The 9,730-nt window shown below is 43.6% G+C and overlaps 1 protein-coding gene across 1 annotated transcript in view; it reads right to left on the bottom strand.

Annotated features, from left to right (window-relative positions):
* Positions 1 to 9,269: 9,269 nt before the first annotated feature.
* Positions 9,270 to 9,730, bottom strand: part of mrpl23 (mitochondrial ribosomal protein L23) — a 78,651-nt gene continuing 78,190 nt past the window's right edge. Inside the window, exon 5 of the mRNA XM_063196208.1 lies at positions 9,270 to 9,730. This exon is cut by the window's right edge and continues 462 nt beyond it. The gene's annotated coding sequence lies outside the window, so the exon portion shown is untranslated.

Genomic DNA, 9,730 nt, shown 5'->3' on the forward strand with positions numbered 1-9,730 from the left:
GGGTCACGACGGAAATAAATCCAATATTCAGATGAAGCAAATATAACCCCCCTAATGGCATCATTCTAATGAATACATAGGCCTACTGAAAAGTTGTTATTAGTACCTACAATAGGATTTGCCCTGATTTTGACCCCTTTAAAAAAAAAAAAAAAAAAAAAAAAAAAAAAAACACATCAGTGTTAGTGTTACTAGTCAGGGCTAGAGGGAGTGTAGCCTAGTCTGGTTAGAGNCAGGGAAGCTGACAAGGGGGGACAAAGGGGTCAATTGTCCCGGGCCCAGGGACAAGGGGGGGCCCTGAATTGGGTCCTATTTACATTGCATGTATTGGGTGAGGGGGCCCTTTCAGATGACTTTGTGCCGGGCCCAGCCAAAGCTGTCAGTGGCCCTGGTTAGAGGGGGTGCTCATCTCAGTTCCCACGGCCTGTTTTTGAGTATGTGTGTGTGTGTGTGTTGGGGGGGATACTGATAGGGAGGGAGAGCTAGACGCTCCTCTTATGGGCCTGCTCTCCTCACTAGACCAGCTCAGGTCGCGTCACACCGCTGACAGTAAGACCACACAGTGCTGCGAGCCAACAGGATGAGATCATGTATGCATGTCTATGGAGATCACACTGTACTTACTAGTGACTTTTGGCTCTGACGGAGGGAGAAGTCCTCTTCTATCTCCTCTTCGCTTCAGGTCTTGACACCTGGTAAACGCTACGACTACCACACAGAGCTCTGCTTAGATCACACCGTACCAGTGAGTTGTGGATCTGTGTGGGAGGGAGAGGTCCACTGCTATCTCCTCTTCAGGGGTGCATTTCTCAAAAGCACAGTTGTTGGCAGTTAGCAACTTGAGTTGTTGACAATGGGAAATTGCATTGCAAACAATAAAGCCGCTAACGTAGTTAGCAACTATGGCGAGAAATGCACCCCTGACATGCACAGGGAGCGACAACAACCACCCTGCTGCACACACGTCGCAACACCTGGTCGATGCTACAACCACCACACTCTGCACAGAGCGTATTGTACTAGAGTTGTGTGGCTCTGAGGGCAAGAGAGGTCTCCACTGGACACTGGAACAGGTCTTGACACCTTGTACCTGAAGATCCTACGACCACCACACTCTGCCATGGCCCTGCTGCTTAGATCACACTGTACTGGAGAGTTGTGGATGTGTGTAATAGGCCAGTCAATCTAGCTCTAAAAAGGCCCAAACCCGGGACAAATTGCAATAGTAATGGTTCCTACTTTTAAGTGATCCTTAAACCCCCTTGTATCACATATTAAAAATCTACAGCTTTATATTTAGTGGAACATACTTTTTTTCAAGGTCAAAGTTGGCAGATTTCCCATTCATTTCTCCATAGGGAGACAATATAGGAGCTACAAGGTGAATAGGGTAAAATTTTAAACCATGACATTTTAATTTGAAACTTTCACAGTTAGTAACTCACATTCAGACAATTTTTGCATAATTTCATATTTAAGTAGATGTGATCTCATTTGCATATTTAATCATCATATTTCAGACAACTTGCAATACAAACTATATTTGTCTTTGCTTGAGTAAAATTATTGTGAAAGTTTCAAATTGATATCTCATTGTTTAAAATTTTATCCTATTCCCCAAGTATCTCCTATATTGTCTCCCTATAGGAAAATGAATGGGAAATCTCCAACTTTGACCTTGAAAAAAAGTATGTTCCACTAAATATAAAGCTGTAGATTTGTATTATGTTATTTAGACATACCTTGGGATTACAAAAAAACTTGGAATGATTACTTTTGCAATTTGTCCCAGGTCAAACGCTAGATTGACTGGCCTATAAGGGAGGGAGAGGTTCATCTGCTGGTTCAAACGCTGGTCTTGACACCTGACAGATGATAAGGCTACTATACTCCATACTCCGACATGCCAGGGCTCAGCAGAGATCACACACTGTACTGGTGAGTTATGGAGCTAGGTGGAGAAAAAAAAAAGGGGGGGGGTGCCTCTGCTATCTCCTCGTCAGGTCAGAACAGGTCATGACACCTTAAGATGCTGTGACCACCACACTCTGCCATGGCCCTGTGTGTTGTGTGTGTGTGTGTGTGTGTGTGTGTGTGTGTGTGTGTGTGTGTGTGTGTGTGTGTGTGTGTGTGTGTGTGTGTGTGTGTGTGTGTGTGTGTGAGGGAGAGGTCCTGTTCTCTTCAGACCGAGGCGAGACACCTGGTAGATGCTACAGCGCCCAAACTCCGCACTCTGCTACAGGTCTGAGGGGTGAGGAGAGCACACTATACTAGTACAATACAATACAATCTGTATTTATATAGTGTAATATCACAACTGAAGTTGTCTCAAAACATTTTCAAAATACTCATACACATACAGTATATACACGCACATACTCCCACAATCACACACCAGCTTTGGAGGCGCGCCAATTGTCCGGGGTTCATGTGAGAACACACATGCACAAGCAGACACAAACACACACACACACGTTCCCACCAGGACTTGACGTTAACGTTTTTACTCACCAGCCACTGTGACTAGTGGTTTTCCAGAGTCACTAGGCACTCAGCTATTGCATTAGCCACAAATGTGGTAGCCTATTGTTTTCTTTTTCTTAACCATGATGTACATCTAATGTCAGAAGATGATGTGCTAAAGGAAGAAGGTGAGTGCATTAATTCCAACATGGAAATAAACAAAACAAATAGAAACTGAGTAACTTGAATGCAAACAATTGATACACAAGGGCAGACGTGGGCAAACTCAGGCCCAGGGGCCACATGCGGCCCGCTCAGCCATTTCATGCGGCCCTCAGAGCCTTTCCAAGAAAAAAAAAATGCAGATTCATATGGTCACTCATTCTTAAAATGGCTACCTAAAACATCTAGATACAATTAGTGGAAATGGCATAACTGGCAATGGTAATCATGTTGGCGTACACCATTTCTTATTATTAGCACAGACGAGTTGCCTACGACATCCGGCACTTTAGTCAACTTTCTAATCCAGTGATTCTCAAAGTGTGGTCCGGGGACCACTGGTGGTCCGCGACAGGACTCAGGTGGTCCGCGAGGGGATTTCTACTTTTCCCAGATAAGCTAGCAGTAGGCTATAGTTGTAACATTATTACAAAGCTAAACAAAGCTGAAGTGTCATTTTCACCACAATAAGACAGACTTGTAAATGTGAATAAAAAATAAGTGATCTGCATCTAAATTAGCACCCGTCAACAGTCAATTCAGTTGACATGTGGTCCCTGAACATTTTTGAGGGGACAAAGTGGTCCTCGGTCTGAAAAAGTTTGAGAAACACTGTTCTAAACCCAATGCGACCCTTGGGCCGAAATAATTGCCCACCCCTGCACCAGGGGAAAAACAGAATGTAGGATACTCTGATATATATATATCCACCAAGGAATAATCTATCTGCTAAAGTGGCTAGTAACATTGAAATTATCACCAGCCACAGCCTACTTTTACCAGCATTTGGCTGGTTGGCAGGTGTGGGGTTCGTGTGAGAAAGTGTAACATACACTCAGTGAGTATTGTGAGTTATGGCCAAGCATGGGATGATACCTCCAAGGAAGTAGCTCTACGGCTCTGCAGTAAATGACGTAGCTCTACTCTACTGCTCTAAACTTTCTAAATGCACACAAAAAGTGGAGGCTGGCCTATACTAGGGCAAACCGACTAGAACGGACACGGCTCTACTCTGCTCCTCTATCGTACATTATGTAACTCCTCTGCACTGTATAGCTCTACACTGCAGTAGATAAAGAGTATCTACTACGACTGCTCTACTCTGTTCCTCTGTAGTTAATGAAGCAGCTCTATTACTACTACTCTACTACGACTGCTCTACTAGTACTGTACTACTCTACTACTGCTACTCTACTCCTCTGGCATAATTAAACGAAGTAGCTCTACTCTTCCTCCTCCTCTACTCTGCCCCTCTGTAGTAAATGAAGTAGGCTAGTTCTACTACTCTACTACTCCTGCTCTACTCTGCTCCTCTGTCATAATTAAATGAAGTAGCTCTACTCTTCCTACTCCTCTACTCTGCCCCTCTGTAGTAAATGAAGTAGGCTAGTTCTACTACTCTACTACTCCTGCTCTACTCTGCTCCTCTGTCATAATTAAATGAAGTAGCTCTACTACTCTACTACTGCTGCTCTACTCCTCTGTAGTAAATGAAGTAGGCTAGTTCTGCTACTCTACTACTCCTCTACTCTGCCCCTCTGTAGTAAATGAAGTAGGCTAGTTCTACTACTCTACTACTCCTGCTCTACTCTGCTCCTCTGTCATAATTAAATGAAGTAGCTCTACTACTCTACTACTGCTGCTCTACTCTTCTGTAGTAAATTAAGTAGGCTAGTTCTACTACTCTACTGAAGTAGTTCTACTACTCTACTACCACTGCTCTACTCTACTCCTCTGTAGTAAATGAAGTAGGCTAGTTCTACTACTCTACTACTCTACTACCACTGCTCTACTCTACTCCTCTGTAGTAAATGAAGTAGGCTAGTTCTACTACTCTACTACTCCTGCTCTACTCTGCTCCTCTGTGGCCCAGAGGCTCGCAGGCCTCAGCACCTCCCACATGCTGAGAGCAGCAGACCAATGTTGACTTGCAGAGAGATGACTGTAGTGATGATGAGTGAGATGGTCAAGAGCATTATATTCCCTCCTTCTGCTTTTACGACAAGTCGCACCATGATTATTATGTAGTGGTAAGAAGTCTTGGTGAGACAGTGTGTGAGTGTGTGTGCACTAGACCTGTTCAAATTTTTTTTTTTTTTTTTGTAATTTTGAAGCCAATTGCTGTGATTCCCATTCTCCAAGGTGTGAAATGGCCAGATATAAAATTATTTTGATTTTGGACCATGGGAAGACCTGCCTCAAGAGCCATAGAGTTTCAATGTTTATTTTAATCAAAAACGCCTGACATTTGGCCCCGTTTTGCCTAATAACTTCACAGCCATTTGTCATAGAGCATTGCGAGTGGTGTCACCTGAAAGCTGACGATATTTCCTTTCAGATGATACCCAATATGTCAGTATCATGCACAGTTATAGTTGCCTTTAAAGCAGAAATGTGTTAAATTTAGGCGAATTTTGGTGGTTTCAGCTCAAACAATACACAATTGGACCCCAGAAAGGTTTATTAATTCACCAAAGTATAGTGCCAAATTGAAGTCTGAAAGAAAATATATTTCCTAACATTTCATATATTGCCAGTGACACATCCTGAACTGTCAGAACACAATATATAAAGTCGTGATCTCTTGCTTACTCTTCCTGTGCTGTCGGAACACAATATTGGCCTAATTGATCCTGATTTTGTTGGTTTGCCCACAAAGAAATTATCAGTCTGTATATCAAAAAGCAAATCCAGCTTAAAAGAATATATATTAGGAATTTATTTCTATTACATTGAGGGAGATAGGCATTTGATCCCCTCCTAACCATTAGGAGTTCTGGTCCCACAGATCAGATGGGCACTTCCAATCAACTTGTCATCTGAATTCAAGACACCTGAAAATAGTCAGCTGACTTAAAAAGTCTCCCGTTGATAGAAATGGTGAACGAATCAGACACAAAACTCTCCAAACATGGTAAAGAGCCAGAAGCTGTAAAAAGATGTTCGTGATGTTAGATTGTGGACCTGAACATGGCTGGAATGGACAAAAACACAAGTAAGAGTGTTTCAGTAAACAGCACCAACAGCTGTGTCCTTAAGAAATATAAAAACGACTGCTGATCTACCTCAGTCTTAGGGTGCAATCAAAACACAGTCAAAATATCAGGCTTATACAAATCATAAAACATAAAGCCAGACTATTGTAGCCTCATAATGCCCACACTTCCAGTGGAATGCTGTACTAGTTGTTGAAAAGACATACCATACTATTACCTTACTACTTACCAAAGACTACCATAGTACTACACTACTATTACATTACACAGAGCCTATAGTGATACATTACGACTTGGTCATTGCCATTCTGGTAACAGTAAATGTATGCTGTTGTCTTATGTCTTATGTCTTTTCTTATGTCCCAAAGGTGTGTATGTGCGTGTGTGTGTGTGTGTGTGTGTGTGTGTGTGTGTGTGTGTGTGTGTGTGTGTGTGTGTGTGTGTGTGTGTGTGTGTGTGTGTGTGTGTGTGTGTGTGTGTGTTGCATTGTCAATAAACATGGACTGTTTCAGCTGCCACTATCTGGCAAGCAACAGGATAGAAGCCATGGCAGTCAAAACAGCTATTTTTACCAGATAATAAGACAGATGAACTCAAGAGAAGATCAGCAGAACACACACACACACACACACACACACACACACACACACACACACACACACACACACACACACACACACACACACACACACACACACACCTTAAACTTCATTATCATGTATAATAAGTGTGCTAAGTATACAAAGTGTGCAGACATTGAACTTTATTTTCATAGTGTCTGACCCTTTTGTCCTGTACCTTCTCCTGGGAGAATTTGGTGTCTGATTCATTAACTGTTTCTATCAAATATCATCTATTTTCTGGTGTCTTGAATTCAGATTATGAGTTGTTTGGAAGTGCCCAACTGGTCTGTGGAACCAGAACTCTTAATGGTTAGCAGGGGATCAAATGCCTTTCTCCCTCAATGTAATAGAAATCAATAAATATTTTTTTAAGTTACTTTTTACTTTGCTTTTTGATATTCTATGTTAAAATACACCTACCATTAAAATTATAGACTGATAATTTATTTGTGGGCAAACCAACAAAATCAGTATCAAATAGGCCAATATTGTGTTCCGACAGCACAGGAAGAGTAAGCAAGAGATCACGACTTTATATATTGTGTTCTGACAGTTCAGGATGTGTCACTGGCAATATATGAAATGTTAGGAAATATATTTTCTTTCAGACTTCAATTTGGCACTATACTTTGGTGAATTAATAAACCTTTCTGGGGTCCAATTGTGTATTGTTTAAGCTGAAACCTCCAAAATTCGCCTAAATTTAACACATTTCTGCTTTAAATGCAACTATAACTGTGCAAGATACTGGCATATTGGGTATCATCTGAAAGGAAATATTGTCAGCTTTCAGGTGACACCACCCACAATCCTCTATCACAAATGGCTGTGAAGTTATTAGGCAAAATGGGGCCAAATGTCAGGCGTTTTTGATTAAAATAAACATTGAAACTTTATGGCTCTTGAGGCAGGTCTTCCCATGGTCCAAAATCAAAATAATTTTATGTCTGGCCATTTCACACCTTGGAGAATGGGAATCACAGCAATTGGCTTCAAAATTACAAAAAAAGTTTTTTTTGAACAGGTCTAGTGTGCGCGCATGTGTGTGGTTGTGAGACGTGTGTGTGTGTGTGTGTGTGTGTGTGGTGTTGGCAGACGGTGTGTGTTTGTTCGTGTATGTGTGTGTGTGCTTGTGAGACGGTGTGTAGGAGTGTGTGTGTGTGTGTGTGTGTGTGTGTGTGTGGTGTTGTGAGACAGTGAGAGGAGAAGAGGAGTCCAAGCTGCAGCTGGAGACGTGTGGTGAGCTGGGAAACATCCACAGGCCGACGGAGAGGGATGGAGTTTCATTATGCAGGAGTGTGTGTGTGGACGCGAGGGAGAGAGAGAGAGAGAGAGTGAGTGAGTGAGTGAGCGTACTGGGATTTTTTTTTTTGGCACACACAGTCCAAGATTTCCTAACTTTCATGTGGGGGGTCAGTGCTGGCAGGGAACAATGCAGAGAGGAATCCAAGATCACTTCGGTCTTCCATTCCACACACACACTCTCTCTCTCTCTGTCTTTCTCTCTCTCACACACACACACACACACACTCTGACGCACACAGGCGCACGCACACACACACGCACACACACGCACACACTCTGACGCACGAACGCACGCACGCACACACACGCACACACTCTGACGCACGAACGCACGCACGCACACACACACATTCCCTCTGTCTTTCTCTTTTATTCCCCCTCTCTCTCTCCTTCTGCTTTTGCCGTCCATCTGCCGTCCTGCAAGGCATTCCTCTCCCTCCTCCCCTGTGTGTGTTTTTGAGGGCCTTTGTTTCCCCTCTAAACCAGAGATCTGAACAGTCATGCAGGGGATGGGGGTGGCGTTGTCTGAACTCTGGATCTTTAAATGTGTGTGTGTGTGTGTGTGTGTGTGTGTGTGTGTGTGTGTGCGCGTGGTGCTGTTTACAAGCAGGGTACAATGGTGGATGCTAAATGACATTCCACCTGGGATGTGTGAGTTGGCGTGGAGAGGTCAGCGGTCATCTGCTACCTGCCAGGAGGTGTGGTGGTGCCAACACACACACACACCACATTTACCGCGTCCGGGAAGGCCACAAGGTGTGTGTACGTGCGTATGTGCGTGTGTGTCTGTATATGAGTGTACAGCGAGTGTATTTGTAAGACAATGTGTGTGTGTGTGTGTGTGTGAGAGAGTTTGTATGAGTGTGTCAACACAAAACATCAGGGAGGGTCACACACCCACGCACACACACACACACACACACACACACACACACACACACACACACACACACACACACACACACACACACCCACGCACACACACACACACACACACACACACAAAACCCACCCACCCACGCAGTGAAACACAGAGGTGCTGTGTGGAGGCGAGGGCAGTAACAATGGTGTCTTTGGTGCGGATGCTATTGTGCTGATAAATTGCCTTGTAAATACAAGTACTAGCATGGTCCTGAGTCACCGCTGGTAATGGATATTAGCGCTTGGTACAGTATTCACTTTCAGCCTGACTAAAACACACTCTCAATGCCCCAATACCCATCTGACCACTCCTCTGTGTGTGTGTGTGTGTGTGTGTGTGTGTGTGTGTGTGTGTGTGTGTGTGTGTGTGTGTGTGTGTGTGTGTGTGTGTGTATAACAGAGAGATGGTGAGAGAGAGAGTTGGACTGTGCGCGCCTTTGTGTATGAGAAAAAGGGAGAAAGTTGTTCTGTAATTGTTTTTGGTGTGTGTGTGTGTGTGTGTGTGTGTGTGTGTGTGTGTGTGTGTGTGTGTGTGTGTGTGTGTGTGTGTGTGTGTGTGTGTGTGTGTGTGTGTGTCTGACAAGAGGGAGAGCGTTGGTGTTTTTGTGTGAGTGTGTGGGGTGGGGTGAAGGGTCTTTAGTAGTAATCTCCATGTTTCCAGGAATGTGTAATCCATAGGTAGGCTAATGCTTTCTCTTTCCATTGGCCATTCCAAGAAGGCTAGAGGATAATACAGCAGGGTATGTACAATGCCTTTATTAGAAAAGATGCAGCACATACAATACAATACAATGCAGTGCAGGAACACAACACAACACACACCCACACACACACAAACACACACAAGTGCACGCACTCACGCAAACACACACACACACAAATGACCAGCATTAGCCTAAATCCCCCGAGCATTTGAAGTTTTCAAAGGATAACTTTCACTTGTTTGTCCTGTTTGTCAAAGTTGGTGGGCTCAGAAGTAGAAGTTAGGGTTTAGCGAATGAGGGGAGAGAGAGAGAGAGAGAGAGAGAGAGAGAGAGAGAGAGAGAGAGAGAGAGAGAGAGAGAGAGAGAGAGAGAGAGAGAGAGAGCAAGAGGCTGAGTGAGAAAGAAAGTTAATGAGAAAAAGGAGAGCAAATGAAAGAGAAGAGAAGGGGAGAACAGAGGGAAGAGAGATGTGTGTGTAGAGTGAGAGAGAGATGTG

Source organism: Engraulis encrasicolus, chromosome 4, assembly GCF_034702125.1.
Source record: "Engraulis encrasicolus isolate BLACKSEA-1 chromosome 4, IST_EnEncr_1.0, whole genome shotgun sequence".
Taxonomy (NCBI): domain Eukaryota; kingdom Metazoa; phylum Chordata; class Actinopteri; order Clupeiformes; family Engraulidae; genus Engraulis; species Engraulis encrasicolus.